Raw genomic sequence first — 11,829 nt, 5'->3', positions numbered from 1 at the left:
GTGAGGTTTTTTTTTTTTTTTTTTTCCTTCCATAAAGGTGTTTGAAGGTCTGGATGAAAAAAAGCGGGAAGATAAGATTTCCCAAAGATTAGTAACTGCAGGAAGCTGCTACCACCTCTGTGTCTGAAAGAGCAAAGAGAACAATGTGTTACTCAGAGTCGTTGGAGTTGTTACTCAGTTGTTGGAGCCAAACTACCTGGGCAGAAACCCAGAAGCCCGCACCGGCAACAGGCACCATTGCCTCTGCTGCTGCCATTGCTGTTGCTGCAGCCTCTGCAAGAAGCTCAGCCAAATCTATTGCAAAACAGCCTTGTTCCTTACTCCCCCTTCCCAGACTCCCATTGGTAGCGTCTGACAGGAAGCCAGCTGGAAAGCAAGTCTGGGAAATGTAGTTTGTTGTCCCCCACCCCCGTTGGCCTTGCAGAAGAAGATATAGAAGGGTTAGCATGGGGCTGAGAGAAAATAGACACTCTGCCACGTGACCCAAAAGTTTCTGTCTTCTTCCTGAAAGTAAGGGAGCTCTGGTGGCATAGTGCCTAAGGCATTTTGACTACTAACCAGAAGGCTGTCAATTCAAACCCACCAGCCACTCCTTGGAAGGAAGGTTGGGCAATCTACTTCCATAGAAATACTGCCTCGGACACCCAAGGAGGGGTAGCTATGAGTCGGCTACTACTCGAAGGCAGCGAGTTTGGTTTGTTTTTTGGTTTTCCTGAAAGTAAAAGCCATCCAAAGACTTGCAATGCCCAAGAATTGATGTAGCATGACCTTACGGGGTGGATGAATTGAGGAGCGATGGAGAAAGATCTGAGGTAAGTCAATGAATGGGACAAAAGACATTGCCTGCAGTTTAGAACAAAATGTTTAGACCCCTTCATTGTCTGCTGTGGGGCAGAAATTAAAGGTCTAAATCTTACTTTCTGTTCTTTGGGACACTGACAGCTAAGCTTTCCTCTAAACTCTTTTTTTTTTTTTTTTTTGTGGCTGCATAAGGAAGCTTTACTGTTTGCATTTGGTCCATGGCTTGGGAAAGGGGCTTCAGGGTAGTTAAGATGTAGCCTCATGGCTGAGGGAGAAGTTCAGGCGGGGGCCTGAGGCTGGCAGCGGAATGCAGAGGGCCCTTCGCAGGTCTCTGGGCTCCGAAGGCACCTCATCATCATGCTTGAGGGTGAGCCCCTTGAAGATGTACTTGCCCTGTCCCACCTGGGGGTTGGCCACCCTGTAGAGGTTGGTCAGGTGGTCTTCCATCTTCTTGAGGAGTTTCAGCTCCTCATTTAGGAAATGGTTCTCCAAAAAGTCACAGAGATGGAGGTCTGTGTGGGTAGAAGCCACAGCATGTGGATGCAGAAGAGCCTGGTTCAGGTTCTTCTCCAGGTCCAGGGCAGATTCTATGGCATCCTCGGTTCTACCTTACTCATCTTGGGACTGCTTCTTACCGTCCTGGAAGAGGGTGCAGTGGCTGTGCTTGTTTTGCAGCTTCAAGAGATGCCTGGCACCCTTGCGTTTTTCCTTGGACAGCTTGCAGAAAAGTGTCCCATGCCTTCCAAGGCCACATGGTTGGGGTTGAAAACCAAGCCCGTAAAGAGGCAGCTGTCGGAGGCCCGCTTATGCAAATTGACCAGGTGGTTGACGCCAGCCGCTGTGTCGGCGGAATAATTGTGATGGATCTGGGAGCTGATAGTCAAGGATTTGGGTCCAGGATTTGGAGCTAAACACAAAAAAAGGTGTTAATGGTCCCCAGAAACGGGATGGCTAAGAAGATGGTCCCCCAGATTGCACCTAGAGAGGAGGTTGGAGGATGGTCCGAGACTGGAGGTGGGGAGTCCCCAGGTGTGTTCAGGTTAAACTCTACTGGAGCAAGAGACAGCAGGGGGAGCTTGTCCCTCTAAACTCTTAACAGAAACTTACACATATCCTAGGAGGTAGCAAGCACGGTTTTAAACACAACTGATTTTTTATTTTTACTTGTTTATTTTGTATAATAAATTTATTCATTTTGTGATTTGGGTGGAAGTTTACAGAGTAAATTCACTTTCCATACAGTAGCTCACATACACTTTGTCTCATGACACTGTCTACTATTTCCCACGATGCACCAGCTCCCTTCCCACTTCCTCCCTATAGTTACCTCTTCCTCCCTTCTTCTCTCCCATGCATTCTTGCTCCCCAAGCTGTCTCCCTGTGCATACACAGCCCTTTATTCTCCCATGATTGTTTTCTCTAAGGAATTTATCTACCTCATATGCCTTTCCCTTGTTTGGCTGGAAGCCACAACTGAGTCATAACAGGAGACTTGCAGACCCTATAGATTCTTCTGCTTGGTTGCAAAATGCAGTTTATCTCCTGGAAGGGGCCAAAGACCTTGGCATTTGTTGTTTAAGAATTAAGTCACAGTTTGTTAATCCCATCTGCTTTCCAGAAATAGGAAAGATGGTGTCTCTGTGTTTCAGGCTCTCATAAGTCACTTTTTGTTCAAAGAATTTTAAGCAGTCATAAGAAAGATAATTTAGAACCCCACTGTATTAATTTTCTATTTCTACTGTCACAAATCATCACAAATTTAGGGACTTAAGACAACATGTATTGTCTCTCACTTCTGGATGGATATCATTGAGCTAATAACAGGCTGTCCATAAGCCTGTGTTCCTTCTGGAGGCTATAGGGGAGAATCTATTTCTTTGTCCTTTCTAGTTTCTAGAGGATGTTCACATTCCTTGGTTCACGGCCCTTCCTCCATCTTCAAAGCCAGCAGCATAGCGTCTCTCCTATCTTACCTCTGTTTCTATCTTTATATCATCTCTCTCTGACTCTGACCCTTCTGCCTACTTCTTTAAACACCCACTTGGATTGCATTGGACCTACCTGAATAATCCAGGATAATCTCCCCATTTTAAGATCCTTAACTTAATTACATCTGCAAAGTCCCTTTAACTAAAAAGGTAACATATTCACAGATTCTGGGGATTAAGATGGAGGAGAGGCATTTGTTCAGCCTGCCACATCCACTGTCTGTAATAGATGTGAAGATGGACAGGAATTTAGTGTTGGGTTTGGTTAAATCCCACATTTAATGAAAAAGGCAACATCCATGTGGCTGTTGAAAGTGGAAATTATTTTTTCAAATAAATCAATGTTAACTCAAATTTCCTTGGCTCTTTATTATTTTCTTTTTGTAGAAATTGTGGTAAAAATATACACACACTGAGATATTTGCCAACACAACTTCCACATTTACAACTCAGTGACACTGATTACATTTTTCATGTTGTGTAACCATTATCTGCTGTCCTTTTCCAAAATATTCTACTACCATTAATATAAATTCACTGTCCCCCAAACAAAAACTTCCCCTTTCCCCCTTCTTCCCACCCCAATGACCTTTGTTTCTGTATATTTTCTTATTTCATATAAGTGACACCCTAGAGTATCTGTCCTTTTGTAACTAACTTATTTCACTTGGCATGATGTTTTCAAGGTTCATCCATGTTTTGGCATGCATCAGAACTTTGTTTCTCTTTATGGCTGCATAATATTCTATTGTATGTACAGTATATACCTTTTTTGCTTATCCATTCATCTGTTGGTGGACATTTTGGTTGTTTCCACCTTTTGTCCATTGTGAAAGTGGTACAATGAATATTGGTGTACCAATTTCTGTTTGTGTCCCTGCCTTCACTTCTTCTGAGTATACACCTAGGATTGGGATTACTGGGTCATATAGTAATTGCATGTTCAGTTTTGAGGAACCACCAAAACTTTTGCCACGGTGGCTATACCATTTTACACTTATACCAGCAGTGATTAAAGATTCCAGTTTCTTTACAACCTTTTTTTTTTCCCCCTATCATTGCCATTCTAATGGTGATAGGTGATATCTCACTGTGGTTTTGATTTGCATATCCTTTGGTTAATGCTAATGAAGGAGCTCTGGTGGTGCAGTACATAAGACATTTGGCTGCTAATCAGAAGGTTGGTGGTTCAAACCCACTAGATGGTCTGTAGGCAGACAAGGCAGAATCGACTCCATGGCAGTGGGTTTGGTTTTGGGAATGGCTCATGGTGTTGAGTGGCGTAGTGCCTAAGGCGTTTGACTGCTCATCAGAAGGTTGGTGGTCCAAACCCACCAGCCACTCCTCGGAAGGAAGGTTGGGCAATCTACCTCTGTGGTGATATCGCCTTGGAAACCCAAGTTGGGGTTGCTATGAGTTGGATTAAACTTGATGGCAGTGAGTTTGATTTTGTTTTAATGGTGTTGACCATCTTTTCATGTGGTTGTTGGCCATTTGTATGTCCTCTTTGGTGTACATGGTATACATGTCTACTCATGTTCTTTGCTTGTTTTTTGATTGGGTTGTTGTCTTTTTGTTAAGTTGCAAAACTCTTTACAATTTTAGATAAAACACTTTAGATCTCAATTCCTTTTATTCATTGAACAAATATTTTCAGAGTAAACCAAAAAAAAAAAAAAAAAATTGCAGTGGAGTTGATTCTGATTCATGTCAACTCCATGTGTATCAGAGTATAACTGTACTCCATAGGTTTTTTTTTTTTTTTCCCTTGGGTGGAGAAAATACATACAACAAAACATTGGCGAGGTCAACAATTTCTACATGTATAATCAGTGACATTGATTACATTCTTCATGTTGTGTGTGTCTTATTTATAGGGTTTTCAATGGCTGATTTTTTTATTTTGGAAATAGATTGCCAGGCCTTTCTTCTGCAGTGCCTCCAACCTTTCAGTTAGCAGCTGAGTATATTAACCATTTGGAATAGCCAGGGACTCCATTTTTAGAATAGTTGCACATGTTGGTACTACCCCAGGTTCTGAGACATAAGGAGTTTGTGGTTGCAGATCGCTGCAAAAAACAGAGTTGATGTCAAAGAGAAATTCTCAAGATATTCCCAACAATCAGTTGCCCATATTTTGGCTGGGAGTGTATAGATAGGTGACTCTGGATATTTGGTGTTGTGCTTAGGAAATCTCACACCAATGTGCCAATGTGCTTGCCATGGTTCCCTGGAGTTCTCAAACCACAACTGCAATGCTGCTTAATGTTGCTGTGCATTTGAATCATCCTCAGAGCTTGTTAATCATATAGATGGCCTCCCTCCTCGCCAGCCTGAGTCTCTGAATCAGAAGGTCTGGGGTGAGGCCCTGGGATTAATATGTTAACAAGCGCCAAAGATTATTCTCTATAAAGTTTGAAAACCATTGCACCCTTGCCTTAAAGCCCTAGTTTAAAACACAAAGGCAATTTTTTTTGTGAGATGAGAGAAGTGTGTCATGGGAACCTAACCAAATACTGGCAATATTTATTACCATGAAGCTACACTTTCAATATAGTCTCTCTTTCAGGGCTCATCCTCAATGTGGCCAATATGCCTGAAACTACAATAAGTGAGGTAGCATATGTAACTTCCAAATGCCACACCATGTTTTGGGTATAGCTCTTCACTCCTAGAAGGATCAAAAGGGGCTATATCTGAGAGAAAATTCCCTTTTTCTCTTCATTTTTCACCTATCTACATTTTAATCTGAAGTCTGTTCTACTCTTTCTTTGACTAGGTTGATGTGGCTTGACATAGTTCATAAAAAGTAAGACATTATCAGTTTCATGTGTACCGCTGTTTTATGCATCATTGTCAAAATGAAAACATTGCCAATTAAACTATGACAAGCCTTCAGTGATAATACATATCCTAATTTCAGAGAAGTAAAAATTCCTGGGGAGGAAAATACAGTGTTGAAATGTGCTATTTCAAGATTGTTGCTTCCCATGAAAGAGGAGGCTGTGGTTTCTGGGATGAGATCAAGTTCCCCTCGAACTGTTTTTGCAAGTTATCTTTTCTACACTTGGCATCCGTGCATGGGAGAGCAAAACTGAGTCCTCCGTTGGCACATATTTATATTGCATCCACCTCTATTTTACCAATTAAAAACAAAGTCTTATAGAATCAAAGCCAGTGATTATAGAAAACAAATTGAGATTTAGGACTAAGGATAAAGCTTAACAAGAAAACATAGTAACAGGAAGTTAGAACACTGTCTCCTTTGGTATCATTTAAAGGTTTATAGGCTTAGCAGGAAGAAAAAGGGAATGGATATTCTTATCTATTGTGGACTTAATCTGAGAAAGTGTCTGCTGATTATTTATGCTGTGAAATATTTTTCCATACTGTGGAAATTTAGTAGGCAGATTTTACCCTAGAAGCTTATAAAGGACATTAGAAGGCATATGTTTTCTAACTCAGGTGTCGATACAATCAAGATTGTTCTTTGTCCCTTATGAAGACAAAGCTAGGTATTACCATGGTTATAAAACACTAGTGGGATTTCAAAATCACATTCAATATGCTATATGCCAAAGGCAAAGTGTACATGGTGACTGGAGTTTTTTATTTTTTTCTAAACCAGGAGAGTATATGTGAGTTTTATTCAGCCAAGACCTGTACAATAAGCCACCCACACCTAGACTTGAACATAGAGCAACTAGATTTGAAAACCAGATTTGTAACCGGTGTTATTTGATGGCAGTGATAAAATTATGTCCCCAGGGCAAGAGGTGTCTTGGTCAAGGGTTGTTTTTTTCCTCTCTTCACAGGACACCTTGTGGCATTTCCATGCTTTCTCTCCCCACACACTTCTCAAAGCTTGAATTACTTATAACAGGTTGTTAACCCTGGATGCATATTGGAATTACCAGGAGAACCTTTTAAAAGTACATCTAGCTCTCAATCTAAGGAACTCTGGTGGCGTGGTGCCTAAGGCATTTGACTGCTAACCACAAGGCTGGCAGTTCAAACCCACCAGCCACTCTATGGAAGGAAGACAGGGCAATCTAGTTTTGTAAAGATTTACCATCTCAGAAACCCAAAGGGGGCTGCTATGAGTCAGAATGATTATTTGTGTGCAAGTGATTGTAATTAGAAAGTGCTCCCAGGAGAAACCTGTAAAGTAGTAAGCAGAACACAGAGCAGACTGTGGTAGTTGATCTTGAGAGATGGCTGCTTTCTAATCCTTCCCTCCCTGCTTGCACACACCACTTCACTCATCAAGGTAGGGTCTATTTCCCCTCCCATCAGGGCTGCTTTATAAATTGCCTTAACCAATAGAATGAAGTAAAGGGGCACTGGGGCAATTTGTAGGCCTGGCTTTGAAGAGTCCTGGCAGCTTCTGCTTTTGCCTAAATGTAGCCAGCTGCTGTGTAAGAAATTCAACCACCTTGAAACCACCTAGCTGTGAAGAAGTCCAAACCAGTGACATGAAAAGGTTATGTGGAGGAGAACTGAGGAACCTGCCTGAAAGTGAAAATTGAGGCCTCACACACAGAACACCAGTCAAGCCACCTAGCTAATCCCCAGTTATTCGAGCCACCCCAGCTGAGGCCCTGAAGTATCATGAAGCAGAGGTGAGCCCTTCCCACCATGCCATTTTTGAATTTCTAACCAGGGGAATCATGAGCAAATAAAATGGTGGTTGTTTTAAGCTTTCAGATAGTTTGTTATGCAGCAATTCCCCTATGCTGTCGTGTTGATTCCATCTCATAGTGACAGAGTAGAACTGCCCCCATGGAGTTTTTAAGGCTGTGAATGTTTGTCACAGCAGACTTTCTTATCTTTCTTCCATGGAGTGGCTGGTAGGTTCAAACTGCTCACTTTTTGGTTAGCATCTGAATGCTTTAACCACTGTGCCACCAGAGCATCTTAATGTAGCAATACTTCGTTGTGCAGCAAGAGATAATGGAAATAGGAAGAAACCCAGCAGGGATGAGATTTCAAGCAAAACTCTAAGGAGGGTATTTCCTGCCTGATTCCATTGAGGAAACTTGAATTATATCTCAGATTTATCCTGACCTAAGGCTTTCATAGCTGTAGTTATTGGATAAGGGGCTATTGGATTTGACTTTGGGGTCTCTGAGAGGGTACACAAACTCCCAGGCTTTTCTTCACTTTCTGTGGAGCATCAACAGGTTTTCTAACCCTCAAGGTACACCTGGTCCAGGGCATTACCATATCAGAGCAAGTCATAGTTAACTATTGCCCAATATTATGTCTCAATGTTTAAAAGCCTGCACAAGCCAAGTAAAAATTTATGTAAGTATTGTGGACTTAACCTCAAAAAAACCCAAACTCACTGCCGTCGAGTTGATTCCGACTCACAGTGACCCCTCTTTGGGTTCCTAAGGCAGTATCTCTATGGAAGTATATTGCCCAGTCTTTTTTCTGAAGAGTGGCTGGTGGGTTTGAACTGCCAGTCTTCTGGTTAGCAGCCAAATGTTAGGCACTACACCACCAGAGACTTAAGAGTTATCAATTAAAGGGAGTCAGGACCCTATTTAACAATGACAAAATATGGGGGTTGATTATGCATAAATAGGGGAAATAGGTAGGTACAATTCCTTTTCTTTAAGTTAGGAAAAATAAGCCTTGAAAAAGAAGGCAGGTGGAAGATGCTTAAGTAGCCAGGCACAGGAAAGCAGCTTTGTGACAATGCTTAACATTTCCTGCTGTTCAGAGAAGCATGAAGTGAGGAGATGCTAAATCATTGGCAGGTGTGTTTGACAGTAGTGTTGGCATGCCCAGCTTCCTAATTTCTGACCCAATTGAAGAAAAGCCTGCGGCCTTTTTGTTTGGTTCAATTAGAGCATAAATATGATCTGTTTCTTAAAAAGTGGAAACTGGTTAGAATTCCATTACTATTTCTATACAGAGAATCAATTGTCAACAAAATGTTTTAGAACATCTGTGCTGGAAGTTTTGGATGATTTCATATTTTTAAAGGCAAATTTTGGTTACCTCTATTATCTCCTTTCTGGCAGTGGTGCTATTGTGTGCTGTCAAGTTGACTCATACCAACTGTATAGGAGAGAGTAGAACTGCCTCATAGGGTTTCCTAGGCTGTAACAGTGGTTAAAGTGATCAGCTGCTAACCAGAAGGTCAGCTGATTGAACCACCGGCTCTCTGTGGAAGAAAGATGTGTCATTCTGCTCCTCTAAAGATTTATAGCCTTGGAAATCCTTGGGCAATTCTACTTTGTCCAGTAGGTCAGTGGGAGTTGGAATCAACTTGATGGCAGTGGGTTTTTGATTATGTGCAAGAGGGCAGATGGCTAGGTCTTTTCTCTGACAGAGAAGTTCATGGGTTTAAACTGCTGACTTTAAGTTACTAGGGTCTTTTCCTCTTGTTTGTAGCTCCACACCAAACAAACCCAAACACCAAAACAGAGAAATAGATTTATTTACCCATAGTATAAAGCAATATATTTTATGGTATTCCTAAGTTTAGGTCATCTCCAAAAACAATACCTCACTTGGTATCATGGTTTTTAACATGCAGCTGTTCCTACTGAATGAGCTTTACATGCAAAATTAACAGCAAAATTCCACTTGCTGAAAAATATAGCTCATGCCTCTGCTGGGCACTGGGAGCACTGCCTTTGGGGTTTTTCCAGAAGGAGGCAACAGCTTTTGGTAGTGCCAAAGAGGAACTCTTGGTAAGTGTTGCCTCTCAACAGTTAGTGGCCCCAAAGCCAAGTTAGCCAAGGAATCAATTATCCTCAAATGGCTGGCACAGAACTATTGTTGCTGGAGCTGTTGAGAGAAAAATGTCTGGTCAAGCCAGGCACTTGATGATGCAAGGGAACAAAATATACATCTATTTCCTGGGTAATCGTTTCCCTTCCACAGGCTCTAGCCAGCAGGACACAGGAAGCATCAGTCTGCCCCAAGTCAGCAGTCATCCCAGCACCTGGGCATCATTTCCTTCTCCATTCAGATCCTTTATCTGACAATGGTGAAATTTTAATGGGAGACAATGGGACCCCAGAGATTTCTAAGTGATAGTTGATGGAGCGAGGTCTTCTGGGGTCACAGACACATCACTGCTGCCATCAGACCTAACTGTGATTGCTCACTGCTGGGCGTGATTGGGATTTGCAAGTTGATTAAAGCTAAAGATTTAGTGGCTGACATAGAATTTCCCAGATAATTGCTGGAAATGGGCCAATGCTTTTGCTGGACTGAGCTCCATATGGCCAGTGATCTGCTCTCGGACTGAAATCAGATCCATAATGGACACAAGAGCTTCTTAAAGATGAACCTTCTGAACAGGTGTTTGTCTTCTGTGGCATATAGAGCAGGACAGGAGAGGATGGGATGCTTTCTGCGTTTCTATTTCTTTGCACTAAGGTGTTTACCAAAGGAGTGTCAAAGTCTATTCAGGTTTTTTAAATTGGTGTTTGACACCACAGTCTTAAACTTATAAATAGACTCCTTGGGGTTGGGCACTAAAGAAAACAAAATCAAAGCTAAGAAGACTGTGTTTCCCTCTGGAAATAGTTTTAAAGGGCATCTTATTTCTTTCTTCACCTGAGTCTTTTCTTTTGTAATTTCATAATTTTCTCCTTGTAAATGTTGGCGTCCTTCATGATTTTTCCTGCATATGAACATGCCTGTCTCTCACAGTAGGCCATCTTATTAAAACGGTGTATCAGAAAAGCTATGAGAGTTTATACCCCCCAGACAAAAATCCCAAATGGCTTTGTGCTGCCCCAAAATTGAAAATGTTTTAAACGATGTGCTTTTTTGAAAGAAAAGATGACACCCAAGATTGGTGAGGGGGTCCCATACCCTTTAACCTCTCTGTGATGGTTGGAGCTTTGTGTCAACTTGACTGGACCACAATTCTGTGTGGTTTAAGCAATTGTGATGTGGGTTTTCCAGTGATGGGATCAGATGTATATGTTTTGAGCAGTCAATCCATTGAAAGGGAGTTTCCCTTGGGGTGTGGCCTGCTTCCAGTATATTTATGGACATCCTGGGAAAAGAGACACTCTTCTGCAGATCGGGATTCTTTTGTGCTGCCTGCAACTGTCTGTGAGTGAACAATCCACCATTCAGCCTGAAGATCTTGGATTTGTCATTCACTGGAGTCAACAGCCAGTATACTGCCTGCCAACCTTGAGCTCCTCAGCCCTTGCAGCTGTGTGAATCGGGAAAAAGCCTCCAGCTTAATGTTTGATCCAAGAACTTTACACTTGCCAGCTTCTATAAGTGTGTGAGCCATTTTCCTAAGATAAATTTCTCTTTCTCTCTCTATAGAAGCTTTACTGGTTTTGTTTCTCTAGAGAACCCAGTCTAACACACTCTCCCAGAAAACCATTTTGCAATATTGATCAACAGCCTTAAAAATATACATAACTTTGACCTAGTACTTCCTCTAGGACTTAGTCTTTAGGTAATAATCAAAGGTGTGAGCAAATGTGTGGCTTCTCATGCTGCTGCCTCGTCTGTTTATGCTAGAAAAACCTGAGCAACAGTACTTAGCTTTTCAAGGCTGGAATGCTGTGTGCCCAGGAACAAGGAATGGGGCAGTCGTGGTTCAGTGGGAGAATTCTCACCTTCCATGCACAAGACCCAGATTTGCTTCTCAGCAATGTACTTCATGCGCAGCCACTGCTCATCCATCAGTGGAGGCTTGTGTGTTGCTATGATGCTGAATAGGTTTCAATCTTAGGTTTCAGCCTAAGGTAGAGTAGCAAGAAAGGCCTGGAAATCTTCTTTCAAAAATCAGCCAGTGAAAACCCTGTGGATCAAAATGGTCCAATCTGCAACTGATCATTGGGATGGTGCAGGACTGGGCAGTGTTTCGTTGCATTGCACACAGGTCACCAGGGGTCAAGGGCCAATTCAATGGCAGCTAACAACAAGAAGTAACAATGAAGGTGGACATGTTAATCACAGTTGTTTCCCCATGTTGGAATTACAATTTTATTTTCCTTATGTCTATTTTACAATTTTTTTCCTATGAATATGTGTGACTTACTTT

The 11,829-nt window shown here is 41.9% G+C and overlaps 1 pseudogene; it reads right to left on the bottom strand.

Annotated features, from left to right (window-relative positions):
* Positions 1-1,047: 1,047 nt before the first annotated feature.
* On the bottom strand, positions 1,048-11,468 carry LOC122150745 (annotated as a pseudogene).
* Positions 11,469-11,829: the final 361 nt, after the last annotated feature.

This window comes from Orycteropus afer, unplaced genomic scaffold (assembly GCF_000298275.1).
Source record: "Orycteropus afer afer isolate SDZICR_OR568_19922 unplaced genomic scaffold, OryAfe1.0 scaffold00218, whole genome shotgun sequence".
In the NCBI taxonomy this organism is placed as follows: Eukaryota; Metazoa; Chordata; class Mammalia; order Tubulidentata; family Orycteropodidae; genus Orycteropus; species Orycteropus afer.
This window is presented reverse-complemented; position numbering and strand designations above follow the sequence as displayed.